The sequence below is a fragment of the Mixophyes fleayi genome, chromosome 8, assembly GCF_038048845.1.
Source record: "Mixophyes fleayi isolate aMixFle1 chromosome 8, aMixFle1.hap1, whole genome shotgun sequence".
Lineage (NCBI taxonomy): Eukaryota > Metazoa > Chordata > Amphibia > Anura > Limnodynastidae > Mixophyes > Mixophyes fleayi.
The window spans coordinates 47,378,526-47,393,668 of record NC_134409.1 but is presented as its reverse complement, the minus strand read 5'-3'; the positions used below and the strand labels follow the sequence as shown (position 1 = coordinate 47,393,668).

General features: G+C 39.0%; 1 long non-coding RNA gene across 1 annotated transcript in view; it reads left to right on the top strand.

Annotated features, from left to right (window-relative positions):
* The window catches only part of LOC142100068 (uncharacterized), a 147,354-nt gene extending 134,138 nt beyond the window's left edge, over positions 1 to 13,216 (top strand). The window contains exons 4-5 of the long non-coding RNA XR_012678684.1: positions 10,424 to 10,587; positions 12,187 to 13,216. This is a non-coding gene — a long non-coding RNA (uncharacterized LOC142100068). The remainder of the gene's footprint in view (positions 1 to 10,423; positions 10,588 to 12,186) is intronic.
* Positions 13,217 to 15,143: the final 1,927 nt, after the last annotated feature.

Genomic DNA, 15,143 nt, shown 5'->3' with positions numbered 1-15,143 from the left:
TTGTGTATTATTAGATATAATAAATATTGGCGCTCAAACTCGAAATATGAGAGTGAATAATAATATAGATCACCAAACTTGGTGTACACTTATCTTCATAAGAGTAGGCAGCCTCCCTCTTAATTTTCGGATGGTACTCCGATCGAAAAATAAGTATTGTAAATATAGAAAGAGGGATGATGGCGCCAAATCTAGTGGTGCTAACTGGTACAGAGCGTCCAGACAGTCAGTATTACTGTATACAGAAATATAAATACAGAGTGTTCAACATGTCAGGCTGGTGTAAACAGTATAAACCAATGTTCATATTCCTGATCATATGCCGAAATGCAGACAGAAGAAAGCAGAAAGCAACGTTTCAGATGTATCCGTGACAATCAGTAGCAAGTGATAGGTGGCAACGTACCAAAAAGATATAAATAAACAGCTTATCTGTATCAGAGGTTCTTGGCAATGAGCTCCAGTCAGCTTCAAGAGGTCAGGAACAGACGTGTAGATATCTTATGTAGGTATATGGTAACTGGAACATCAGCCACAGCACAGTCACTGCTCACAATCTCCACTCATACGGTGTGTTAAGAGAGGAAAAAGCCATATAGTGTAGTACTTATGTGCCAATAATTTATTCAGCATGTAGCATAATAAAATACACTCACAATATATAAAAGGTTTAAAAGCTTATCTGTTAATCCTGTGGACATAGGATACTGCTACACGATATAGATCACTGGGATGTATAAGAAGTAAACACCAATGGGCTCCACACAGAAGTTCTCAATGGGGTAACTTTTCAGGGATCAGGTAGACAGTCCAGCCTTATGTATACCAGGAATAGTGTATGTAGAACAGCCTCAACGCGTTTCGTCGTATAGACTTCGTCAGGAGGAGTATTTTAAAACAGCACTTATTGCTGTCTTAAATAGCGATGGCGGGCGCCATTTTGCGCATGCGCAGTACAGCGCGATTTTCGCGCATGCGCAGAACGCACTTCCGGTTCAGCGCTATCACTATCTGTATGAAAGGGATGTGTATTGCCTGTTGCAAACAGGTATTGATCCTTATAGGACTCAGAAGTAGTAGGGGCATAGAGTGTTGAAGGTTAAAGCCCCAGAGACTGTATGGGCTAAATAGAACTATTGTAATTGCTGGCGGTGGCCATCTTGGAATGGGGCAAGATATATAACAGTGGAGTACTAGTAAATTATCACAGATCAACATGTGATACTGAAATGAATAGCGGTGGCCATATTGAGTCAGGGCTATGGAGTGAGCTATAGTAGAGAACTCCTGGTGTATAGCCCATAGTATATACATATAAATGTGGAAAATAAAAATATCAAAAAGTCCAGTACGGCTAGGAAATATTCCTCAAAGTACAAGACAAAGCATGCTTACAAATCTTAAAAAAATAGATATTCTGCAGAATATCTTGTAACCAGACAGGCATAGCTGTGTGGTATTGTAAAATTAAATATACATAAGGTAAACACAATATTTTCAGGCAGAATATATAATCAGTAGATACACATACATAAAATCAGCTAATAAAATGGTAATAAATAAATATATATATATATATATATATATATAAAAGGATGTATAATAAAAATAATTAACAATGGTTTATAGGCATACAGGCATATAATATGAAGCAACCACAGATATTTCCGTATGATAATTCATAACATGTATATAAAAAATATCAGTCGTTAAGAAACATATCAATACAATAGATTAAGAACTTATATAGTATAGGTCCAATAAAATTATAAAAAATTATAAAAAAGGTGCTATCTCATAGCCTTCATTTAGCCCAGAGGGGGCTCAATGTGTTTAACTGGAAAATCCAGAACATTTCCCGTTTAGAAAGTTTGCCTTGAATGTCTCCACCACGTGGTCCCAATTGGACATGTTCGATAGCTTTGAATGAGATGAATCGTGGATCTGAGTCATGTTTTGTTAGAAAATGTCTGGATACTGAATGGCTTTGTACTTTGTTTTTTATATTGCGTATATGCTCTTGTATTCTAAGTTTGAGAGGCCGTTTTGTTTTGCCTATATATTTCAAACCACAAGTACATTCCAATAGGTATATCACAGATGTTGTGACGCAATTCATATAATTCTTAATATTAAATTTCTTACTATTGTCATGATTATAGAAAATCTTCACTACAAAAGCGGGCATGTAAAAAGGTGGAAAGACAATATTCCCTACTCACAATTCCACAGGATCAAAAGAAATTGCAGTAACGAACTTCAATGCCAAGAACAACTCTCCATATATGCTGACAGATTTAGAAACCGAGGGTACCCTGATTCACTTATTAACAAGGCTAACGACAAAATCTCACAGGTAGAAAGAACCGAGCTACTAAAATACAAGAACAAGACCGATAAGATAGATAAAATCCCATTTATTACGAATTACAATGGTGAAGAAAAGAGAATCCAGACTTGTATTACCAAACATTGGGGCATCCTCAAAATGGATCCTGTATTAAAAGACATCCTACCAGAAAAACCTGATATCATCTTCAGAAAAAATAAAAACCTCAAAGATATCCTAGCGCCCAGTATGTTAAGAGAAAATCAAGCCACCAACACAACAACCTTTCCTGCTCCCACAGGGTTTCACAAATGCAACCATTGTAATGTCTGTCAATTTGCACACAAAGACCGAAAGATTTTCTATAATCATGACAATAGTAAGAAATTTAATATTAAGAATTATATGAATTGCGTCACAACATCTGTGATATACCTATTGGAATGTACTTGTGGTTTGAAATATATAGGCAAAACAAAACGGCCTCTCAAACTTAGAATACAAGAGCATATACGCAATATAAAAAACAAAGTACAAAGCCATTCAGTATCCAGACATTTTCTAACAAAACATGACTCAGATCCACGATTCATCTCATTCAAAGCTATCGAACATGTCCAATTGGGACCACGTGGTGGAGACATTCAAGGCAAACTTTCTAAACGGGAAATGTTCTGGATTTTCCAGTTAAACACATTGAGCCCCTCTGGGCTAAATGAAGGCTATGAGATAGCACCTTTTTTATAATTTTTTATAATTTTATTGGACCTATACTATATAAGTTCTTAATCTATTGTATTGATATGTTTCTTAACGACTGATATTTTTTATATACATGTTATGAATTATCATACGGAAATATCTGTGGTTGCTTCATATTATATGCCTGTATGCCTATAAACCATTGTTAATTATTTTTATTATACATCCTTTTATATATATATATATATATATATATATTTATTTATTACCATTTTATTAGCTGATTTTATGTATGTGTATCTACTGATTATATATTCTGCCTGAAAATATTGTGTTTACCTTATGTATATTTAATTTTACAATACCACACAGCTATGCCTGTCTGGGTACAAGATATTCTGCAGAATATCTATTTTTTTAAGATTTGTAAGCATGCTTTGTCTTGTACTTTGAGGAATATTTCCTAGCCGTACTGGACTTTTTGATATTTTTATTTTCCACATTTATATGTATATACTATGGGCTATACACCAGGAGTTCTCTACTATAGCTCACTCCATAGCCCTGACTCAATATGGCCACCGCTATTCATTTCAGTATCACATGTTGATCTGTGATAATTTACTAGTACTCCACTGTTATATATCTTGCCCCATTCCAAGATGGCCACCGCCAGCAATTACAATAGTTCTATTTAGCCCATACAGTCTCTGGGGCTTTAACCTTCAACACTCTATGCCCCTACTACTTCTGAGTCCTATAAGGATCAATACCTGTTTGCAACAGGCAATACACATCCCTTTCATACAGATAGTGATAGCGCTGAACCGGAAGTGCGTTCTGCGCATGCGCGAAAATCGCGCTGTACTGCGCATGCGCAAAATGGCGCCCGCCATCGCTATTTAAGACAGCAATAAGTGCTGTTTTAAAATACTCCTCCTGACGAAGTCTATACGACGAAACGCGTTGAGGCTGTTCTACATACACTATTCCTGGTATACATAAGGCTGGACTGTCTACCTGATCCCTGAAAAGTTACCCCATTGAGAACTTCTGTGTGGAGCCCATTGGTGTTTACTTCTTATACATCCCAGTGATCTATATCGTGTAGCAGTATCCTATGTCCACAGGATTAACAGATAAGCTTTTAAACCTTTTATATATTGTGAGTGTATTTTATTATGCTACATGCTGAATAAATTATTGCACATAAGTACTACACTATATGGCTTTTTCCTCTCTTAACACACCGTATGAGTGGAGATTGTGAGCAGTGACTGTGCTGTGGCTGATGTTCCAGTTACCATATACCTACATAAGATATCTACACGTCTGTTCCTGACCTCTTGAAGCTGACTGGAGCTCATTGCCAAGAACCTCTGATACAGATAAGCTGTTTATTTATATCTTTTTGGTACGTTGCCACCTATCACTTGCTACTGATTGTCACGGATACATCTGAAACGTTGCTTTCTGCTTTCTTCTGTCTGCATTTCGGCATATGATCAGGAATATGAACATTGGTTTATACTGTTTACACCAGCCTGACATGTTGAACACTCTGTATTTATATTTCTGTATACAGTAATACTGACTGTCTGGACGCTCTGTACCAGTTAGCACCACTAGATTTGGCGCCATCATCCCTCTTTCTATATTTACAATACTTATTTTTCGATCGGAGTACCATCCGAAAATTAAGAGGGAGGCTGCCTACTCTTATGAAGATAAGTGTACACCAAGTTTGGTGATCTATATTATTATTCACTCTCATATTTCGAGTTTGAGCGCCAATATTTATTATATCTAATAATACACACATATCTATCTTGGTACAAATAATAAATAGGCTGCATCACTCTAATAGTGAGATAGTTCCCCACTTACTATCACAAGATGTGGAGAAATTCTGACAGAATTAACCAGAGAACAGACCGCTGCCAGAAGGTCTTTAGTGATAATAGGTTTGCTCTAGATTCTAATACAGATCTGGACAACCTCTTCTGGGATGTGGAGAAACTCCTAACTAAAGAAACGAGATTATGGTGGGATATCAAGGGGCTTGAACAATATGTCCAAACAGATCGGATCCCCAGAGGCCTACGCATCAATAAGAATCCCACATTTGGGTTAGACAACCCTGAGTTTATTAAAGAATGGGACCACATCCTACATGATTGTTCCATTAAATTGATTAAAATTATCATACAAGAAAAAAAGAATTTGTTTCACAAAATAGAGGAGAGCCTTGTTGATAAGGATAAACTACTGGAACCATTTAAACATCAGGAAGACTACACCATTAACGAACAAGTTCTTAATAAGAAACTTGATAGAATAGAATCGGATATTATTAAGGTTAAGGAAAAGAAATTTTCAAGAGACAAACAAGATTATGAAAGCAATAACATCAAACAGTGGAGTAAGAATAATTCACGATACACGTCCAAAAATTATGCTGACCCGGAGCATACTAACAAATGGCATACTACACATAGGAAGAAGGCATTCACTACATCACGCCGTAATTCACCCCCCAGACTACCTCATCTTGAGAATCTACCTATTAGGAATAGATTTAAAGCACTAGAACAAACAGACGCTAGTGATAGCGATGATTTTTTGTCCCCCCTCCATATACCCTACGAAAGGGGGTCCCACCGAAAACCCATAAGGGAAAATATTCAACTTGCCTCACCCATGAAGCGCAGATACACAGAAGGAGAGGCAAGAGAGGGGGCAATAAAGAAACAAAGAAGAAACCCGATATAATCCACAATGATCTTCTAAAAGCTAATGGCATTTTTAATCTGTCCAAACACACTGTAGACAGATCAGAATTTAATATATTGAGTAAAGGACTTACTTTTGCCCCAACCCAGAAATTGAATAAATTCCAAACGTTTATCGACATAAATAAATATACTAGGAAACTTACTTTGAAACGTCACTTTGCCAGAAAAGAAACATCGGTCATATCCAACTATGAGAACATCTCCAAATCAGGTCTTAAACCTACATCTAAATTCTACCCTCTTGAATCCCGTAGTAGCCATATAGATCTATTTCATGAACTGATGGTTAAGGATCTTTGTCAAAATACTCATCATTATAAGAATGGTAACAATTTGTCCAAAACAGAAATTACTGCTATAAAAAAATTACAAGAAAACAACTCTATAGTTATAAAACAAGCAGACAAAGGAGGGGGCATAGTGCTCCTAAACAAAATAGATTACATAGAAGAAACGCTTAGACTCCTGAAAGACACTAAGTCATATATGGAACTTACTACAGATCCAACAACTGATTTCATTTCAGCTTTAAGAACCATTCTTACTAAAGCGTTACATAACAACACCATAACCAAACAGGAATACCAATACTTACTGGTCTCAAATCCAACTATCCCCATCTTCTACCACCTCCCTAAGATACATAAAAACTTAGAGAAACCACCAGGGAGGCCAATCGTGGCGGGTATAGACTCCCTCACTGCACATACTTCAGAGTATGTAGATATATTTCTCAAAAAATATGTCATCCAACTAGACTCATACCTCAAAGACACTACAAGTGTCTTGAATATATTCAAGGACTTCAAATGGAACCCGAAGTATAGGTGGCTCACTATAGACGTACAATCTCTGTATACATGTATAGAACACGAAACGGGTATAAGAGCATGCAAAACATTTTTAGACGCAGACCCTACTCTGACCCTTGAACATAAGAACCTTATTTGTGACCTTATACTGTTTACTTTAACACATAACTACTTCAAATTTTTAAATACATATTACATCCAGACCTGCGGGACTGCGATGGGCACTATTTTCGCGCCGAGTTTCGCGAATTTAGTTATGGGATGTTGGGAGACAGAATCAGTTTTGAGTTCTAACCCCTTTTCTAACAACATCAAAATATATAAAAGATATATCGATGATATTTTAATAGTATGGGAAGGTGATGAGTTGTCAATCAACAATTTTTTATCATACATTAGTATAAATGAGTATAATCTCAAGTTTACTGCAAACCACCATATAAAGCAGATCGAATTTCTGGATTTGGTATTATCATGTATAGATACCAAGGTAGAAACTAAAAATTACATTAAAACTGTAGATACCAACAGTTATCTTCACTACAAAAGCGGGCATGTAAAAAGGTGGAAAGACAATATTCCCTACTCACAATTCCACAGGATCAAAAGAAATTGCAGTAACGAACTTCAATGCCAAGAACAACTCTCCATATATGCTGACAGATTTAGAAACCGAGGGTACCCTGATTCACTTATTAACAAGGCTAACGACAAAATCTCACAGGTAGAAAGAACCGAGCTACTAAAATACAAGAACAAGACCGATAAGATAGATAAAATCCCATTTATTACGAATTACAATGGTGAAGAAAAGAGAATCCAGACTTGTATTACCAAACATTGGGGCATCCTCAAAATGGATCCTGTATTAAAAGACATCCTACCAGAAAAACCTGATATCATCTTCAGAAAAAATAAAAACCTCAAAGATATCCTAGCGCCCAGTATGTTAAGAGAAAATCAAGCCACCAACACAACAACCTTTCCTGCTCCCACAGGGTTTCACAAATGCAACCATTGTAATGTCTGTCAATTTGCACACAAAGACCGAAAGATTTTCTATAATCATGACAATAGTAAGAAATTTAATATTAAGAATTATATGAATTGCGTCACAACATCTGTGATATACCTATTGGAATGTACTTGTGGTTTGAAATATATAGGCAAAACAAAACGGCCTCTCAAACTTAGAATACAAGAGCATATACGCAATATAAAAAACAAAGTACAAAGCCATTCAGTATCCAGACATTTTCTAACAAAACATGACTCAGATCCACGATTCATCTCATTCAAAGCTATCGAACATGTCCAATTGGGACCACGTGGTGGAGACATTCAAGGCAAACTTTCTAAACGGGAAATGTTCTGGATTTTCCAGTTAAACACATTGAGCCCCTCTGGGCTAAATGAAGGCTATGAGATAGCACCTTTTTTATAATTTTTTATAATTTTATTGGACCTATACTATATAAGTTCTTAATCTATTGTATTGATATGTTTCTTAACGACTGATATTTTTTATATACATGTTATGAATTATCATACGGAAATATCTGTGGTTGCTTCATATTATATGCCTGTATGCCTATAAACCATTGTTAATTATTTTTATTATACATCCTTTTATATATATATATATATATATATATATTTATTTATTACCATTTTATTAGCTGATTTTATGTATGTGTATCTACTGATTATATATTCTGCCTGAAAATATTGTGTTTACCTTATGTATATTTAATTTTACAATACCACACAGCTATGCCTGTCTGGGTACAAGATATTCTGCAGAATATCTATTTTTTAAGATTTGTAAGCATGCTTTGTCTTGTACTTTGAGGAATATTTCCTAGCCGTACTGGACTTTTTGATATTTTTATTTTCCACATTTATATGTATATACTATGGGCTATACACCAGGAGTTCTCTACTATAGCTCACTCCATAGCCCTGACTCAATATGGCCACCGCTATTCATTTCAGTATCACATGTTGATCTGTGATAATTTACTAGTACTCCACTGTTATATATCTTGCCCCATTCCAAGATGGCCACCGCCAGCAATTACAATAGTTCTATTTAGCCCATACAGTCTCTGGGGCTTTAACCTTCAACACTCTATGCCCCTACTACTTCTGAGTCCTATAAGGATCAATACCTGTTTGCAACAGGCAATACACATCCCTTTCATACAGATAGTGATAGCGCTGAACCGGAAGTGCGTTCTGCGCATGCGCGAAAATCGCGCTGTACTGCGCATGCGCAAAATGGCGCCCGCCATCGCTATTTAAGACAGCAATAAGTGCTGTTTTAAAATACTCCTCCTGACGAAGTCTATACGACGAAACGCGTTGAGGCTGTTCTACATACACTATTCCTGGTATACATAAGGCTGGACTGTCTACCTGATCCCTGAAAAGTTACCCCATTGAGAACTTCTGTGTGGAGCCCATTGGTGTTTACTTCTTATACATCCCAGTGATCTATATCGTGTAGCAGTATCCTATGTCCACAGGATTAACAGATAAGCTTTTAAACCTTTTATATATTGTGAGTGTATTTTATTATGCTACATGCTGAATAAATTATTGCACATAAGTACTACACTATATGGCTTTTTCCTCTCTTAACACACCGTATGAGTGGAGATTGTGAGCAGTGACTGTGCTGTGGCTGATGTTCCAGTTACCATATACCTACATAAGATATCTACACGTCTGTTCCTGACCTCTTGAAGCTGACTGGAGCTCATTGCCAAGAACCTCTGATACAGATAAGCTGTTTATTTATATCTTTTTGGTACGTTGCCACCTATCACTTGCTACTGATTGTCACGGATACATCTGAAACGTTGCTTTCTGCTTTCTTCTGTCTGCATTTCGGCATATGATCAGGAATATGAACATTGGTTTATACTGTTTACACCAGCCTGACATGTTGAACACTCTGTATTTATATTTCTGTATACAGTAATACTGACTGTCTGGACGCTCTGTACCAGTTAGCACCACTAGATTTGGCGCCATCATCCCTCTTTCTATATTTACAATACTTATTTTTCGATCGGAGTACCATCCGAAAATTAAGAGGGAGGCTGCCTACTCTTATGAAGATAAGTGTACACCAAGTTTGGTGATCTATATTATTATTCACTCTCATATTTCGAGTTTGAGCGCCAATATTTATTATATCTAATAATACACATATATATATATATATATATATAAACAGATAGATAGATAGATAGATAGATGTGGACGTGTTTGTATTTATGTCCATTTAGATGGAAAATGCAACTTTTAAAAGTGCTTTCAAAATACTACTCTGCCTTGTATATATGAAGCTTCATTATATTATATTGTGTATGAATATAACACTGTCAGGCCACATCTCTACACTATAGTGGGTGTAAGTATATGTATCTGTACGCCTGACGTAGAGATATTTCTGTGTTTTGAGATGGATATGAACTCAATGTACATTTGTAAGTCCCCACATGTTGCAACAGAGTTTTTACACATATATTTGGGGAGCAACATACGTCATACTGTAAATGAGCTTGCAATATTTGCTAATTTTTCTGAATTGCTAATAATAATTTGTACATGTTCTACAAAGATCACAAAGTCACTTTGAACAGTAAATTAACTTTTCTATTTTAAGATTAAAAAATGTATTTATAAAATATTTTTAAAAAGCCTTTTCTACCCATAAATCATTCATAATTACAGTTGTATAAGACAAGGTTAACAGTTTAGTTTATTATATCCAGGTGGGAAAGCTTGTGAAAGACACAAAAATAACAGAGAAGAAAAAGAAATCCCCATCTGAATTAAAATCAAGATTCTTCGTCCAGACACCGTGACCCCCACTCATCCATCACACCTCGGCCTGACCCTGACTCTTCACCTTCTGCTTCAGGACGTTCTGCTCTTGGTAAGGAGACAGAGAATTTTAAACAAGCTTTGGCTAACTTATACAATGCCTGCCAAAATCCATTTTATTTGGCCCTGTACTGCTAGCTCTTCAAGCAATTCACACTCATTTATATGTATATAACCTAATAACCCACCGACTGTATGAAAGGAGGCATCTGAGGTAAAGGTGTACAGATGATTGCTGAAACATTCATTAATATACTGTTTAAATGCATAATTAGCACTTAACCACAGCAACTAATCAGAATTTAGTTTTTTCTCTATCTAGTGCAATTTAGCCAATGAAACCAATGGTCTTATTGTTTGTACACCTTAATGCAATACTAGTAAATGAGCTCTGTTGTTTAAATTTTCTATCTCCAAACCTTTGAAAGTACTTAACTGTACCATAGAAAACTAAGTATACCTAAATGCAGCTATTTTACATATAGCAACATGCCTTTTTATTTGGGATCAACTTAATTATTAAAAAGTGGACTTGTCGCAGCCTTAGTCTATCCAGTGGTTCCCAAACTTTCTCAGTTTGAGGCACCTATCATCATCATCATCAGTTATTTATATAGCGCCACTAATTTCGCAGCGCTGTACAGAGAACTCATTCACATCAGTCCCTGCCCCATTGCAGCTTACAGTCTAAATCCCCTAACACACACACATACACACACACACACACACACACACAGACTAAGGATAATTCTGATAGCAGCCAATTAACCTACCAGTATGTTTTTGGAGTGTGGGAGGAAACCGGATCACCCGGAGGAAACCCACACAAACACGGGGAGAACATACAATAGGGTCTTCATAATTTTTTCAAGGCATCCTTAAACAAAGATTACAGAGCAGTCCCGTTTTTTTAAGTAGTTGGGTCAAAATAACGCAATAAGTATGTAGGTAAGACATAATACACATAAATCCAAGGAAAAAGAATATTTTTATATATTTTTTTCAATTATATTTCTTCCAAAGAACAATTTAACACAGTCATTAACAGGAATAAGATCAACAATATAAAACAACAATATGTACAAAAATGTGCTTGGTTAATAAAGAATGTTATAAAAATACCAAACTAATTTATTAATGGGATGTGTGCGACTCTTGTGCACTACACAACTTTTCAACCTTGGGATCAGTTTGGACACTGTCACCCTTATTTCCTGTTCCACATTGACTTTTGAACGGTACTTTCTTTTTATTACAGCAACAGCCGAAAACTCAGCTTCACATAGATATGTTGTCGAAAATGAAACAAGGATTCGCTATGATTTAGCACACTGGGCCCTCTTAATTTTCTGGGCCCTATTATCACACTCTCCCCCTTTTCACCATGTGCCCCCTATATAACACTTTGCCCCATCATCATCACACTGTGCCCCTCCACCATACCACTGTGCCCCTTCATCATCGCACTGTGCCCTCCATCATGCTTTTGGTCCTCCATTACATTTTACCTTTCATTAGTTTCTCTTTTATTACACTGTACCTTTATCACACCATTTCATCACAGTGTTGCCCCTCCGTTCCTTTACTTACCTTTTACTTGGTCTTCTCTCTTCCGTTTTCTTCTCAATTTCTTCTGTTTTCTTACTGCAAGTTGTGGCTCATCTCTTCTCGGCTTCTCACTGAAAATATCAGACATGATGACTTCACGCCTGACAGTCAATGAGAAAGGAACAGTAAGGAGTGAGGAGGGAGGAGGATGCTGAGTCCCAGGCACCGCACTATTGGAAAGTATTTTTTTGGTTTGGCTGGCTGGTGGACAAGTGGGGAAGTCAGGTGAAGTGGAGTGCCTCTCCTTCTCAGGTTTGGCATTGCCTCTCATTGCTTACCCCGCTTACCGCTGGCCTGGCTGCAGCACCACTGTGAGCGAACCATTTTGGAACCGCTGGTCTAGACAATATGCAGTACTGAGACTTTTGTATACACTCTATATTTGTCAATGTTTCTGAGAGATACTTTTTAATGTACAGCATAGTTCTCAACCTTTTTTAAATAATTGTTATGGCCCTGGACCGTTCCTGCATTCTCTATAATCTCTGTTTGTACTATGGACATGTTGCCATATAATTATGTATATCATTTTAAAAGAAAAAGTCCATCATGCTGCTGAATAAAACATGGACCACTATGGGGCCCAGCAATGTCAGTGCCCCCACCCCCAGAGACCCACCGTGAGACCCCGTATCCCCAGCCTCCCATATCAACTCCACATCTTCTGCACGGTACCACCCACGGATCCTCGGTAGAATCCTCCTCTCTTATTTTCATAGAAGAGCTGGGGGCACAGGAGGATACAATGCCTTTGCCAGGCCCACAATTTGTTATGAGGCTTGTCAATGCCTAGTTCCACCCCTGCATGCAAATTACTTAAGTGCTACAATAACCACGTGGCTAATCAGTGTGCCCTGAGCCTTACGCTCCCTAAACACAGTGGACATGAGTCAGTCAGGAATGTATCCGCCAATATTGTGCATATCGTCTGCAAAATCACTCTACGCATACTCAGAACTGGACGATATGCAACAGAATGCAACCAGGTCCAAGTCATCTTTGAGTGCAAACGACACTTACTACAGCCTACGATTTTGGGGAGGGAATGTGGTGGGAATGTGCAGCCATGCCCAAGTCACACTTAGGCGCATGCAGAAGTACACTGATTTTATGTTATATCTCTTGCTCTGGCTAGAGGTTTAGTCTAAGCGCCAATTGCTAGTGATGACGTCTGAGTATGCATCAGTGGTGGGATTCAATTAAATTAACAACCGACTCTCTGCCCTAATGACCGGTTTAAGTATACAAAAAGATATACCGGAAGGTAGTTTAATATTTGATGAATTTAATACTCAAATTAATATACATTTAATGCATATTAATATTCAAATAATAAGTAATTTAATACTCAAATAATATTTTATGCTGCTAATTTGAAGACAATAATAGTAATGAGTCATGTTATGCCACACAGTAGTGCCCCCATTTCAAATTATGCCACAGTAATGACCCTCTTCATCACACTCTGCCATGCTGCCTGTGCTCCCTCTTCACACTCTGCCATGCTGCCGATGCTCCCCCTTTCACCCTCTGCCATACTGCCTTTGCTCCCCCTTTCACCCTCTGCCATGCTGCCTTTGCTCCCCCTTTCACCCTCTGCCATGCTGCCTTTGCCCTTTCACACTCTGCCATGCTGCCTTTGCTCCCCCTTTCACATTCTGCCATGCTGCCTTTGCTCCCCCTTTCACACTCTGCCATACTGCCTTTGCTCCCCCTATCACACTCTGCCATGCTGCCTTTGCTCCCCCTTCACACTCTGCCATACTGCCTTTGCTCACCCTATCACACTCTGCCATGCTGCCTTTGCTCCCCCTTTACACTCTGCCATGCTGCCTTTGCTCCCCCTTTCACACTCTGCCATGCTGCCTATGCTCCACCTTCACACTCTGCCATGCTGCCTTTGCTCCCCCTTCACATTCTGCCATACTGCCTTTGCTCACCCTATCACACTCTGCCATGCTGCCTTTGCTCCCCCTTCACACTCTGCCATGCTGCCTTTGCTCCCCCTTTCACACTCTGCCATGCTGCCTATGCTCCACCTTCACACTCTGCCATGCTGCCTATGCTCCACCTTCACACTCTGCCATGCTGCCTTTGCTCCCCCTTTAACACTCTGCCATGCTGCCTTTGCTCCCCCTTTCACACTCTGCCATGCTGCCTTTGCTCCCCCTTTCACACTCTGCCATGCTGCCTTTGCTCCCCCTTTCACACTCTGCCATGCTGCCTTTGCTCCCCCTTTCACACTCTGCCATACTGCCTTTGCTCACCCTATCACACTCTGCCATGCTGCCTTTGCTCACCCTATCACACTCTGCCATGCTGCCTATGCTCCACCTTCACACTCTGCCATGCTGCCTGTGCTCCCTCTTCACACTCTGCCATGCTGCCGATGCTCCCCCTTTCACCCTCTGCCATACTGCCTTTGCTCCCCCTTTCACCCTCTGCCATGCTGCCTTTGCTCCCCCTTTCACCCTCTGCCATGCTGCCTTTGCCCTTTCACACTCTGCCATGCTGCCTTTGCTCCCCCTTTCACATTCTGCCATGCTGCCTTTGCTCCCCCTTTCACAATCTGCCATACTGCCTTTGCTCCCCCTATCACACTCTGCCATGCTGCCTTTGCTCCCCCTTCACACTCTGCCATACTGCCTTTGCTCATCCTATCACACTCTGCCATGCTGCCTTTGCTCTCCCTTTCACACTCTGCCATGCTGCCTTTGCTCCCCCTTTCACACTCTGCCATGCTGCCTATGCTCCACCTTCACACTCTGCCATGCTGCCTATGCTCCACCTTCACACTCTGCCATGCTGCCTTTGCTCCCCCTTTCACACTCTGCCATGCTGCCTTTCCTCCCCCTTTCACACTCTGCCATGCTGCCTTTGCTCCCCCTTTCACACTCTGCCATGCTGCCTTTGCTCCCCCTTTCACACTCTGCCATACTGCCTTTGCTCACCCTATCACACTCTGCCATGCTGCCTTTGCTCACCCTATCACACTCTGCC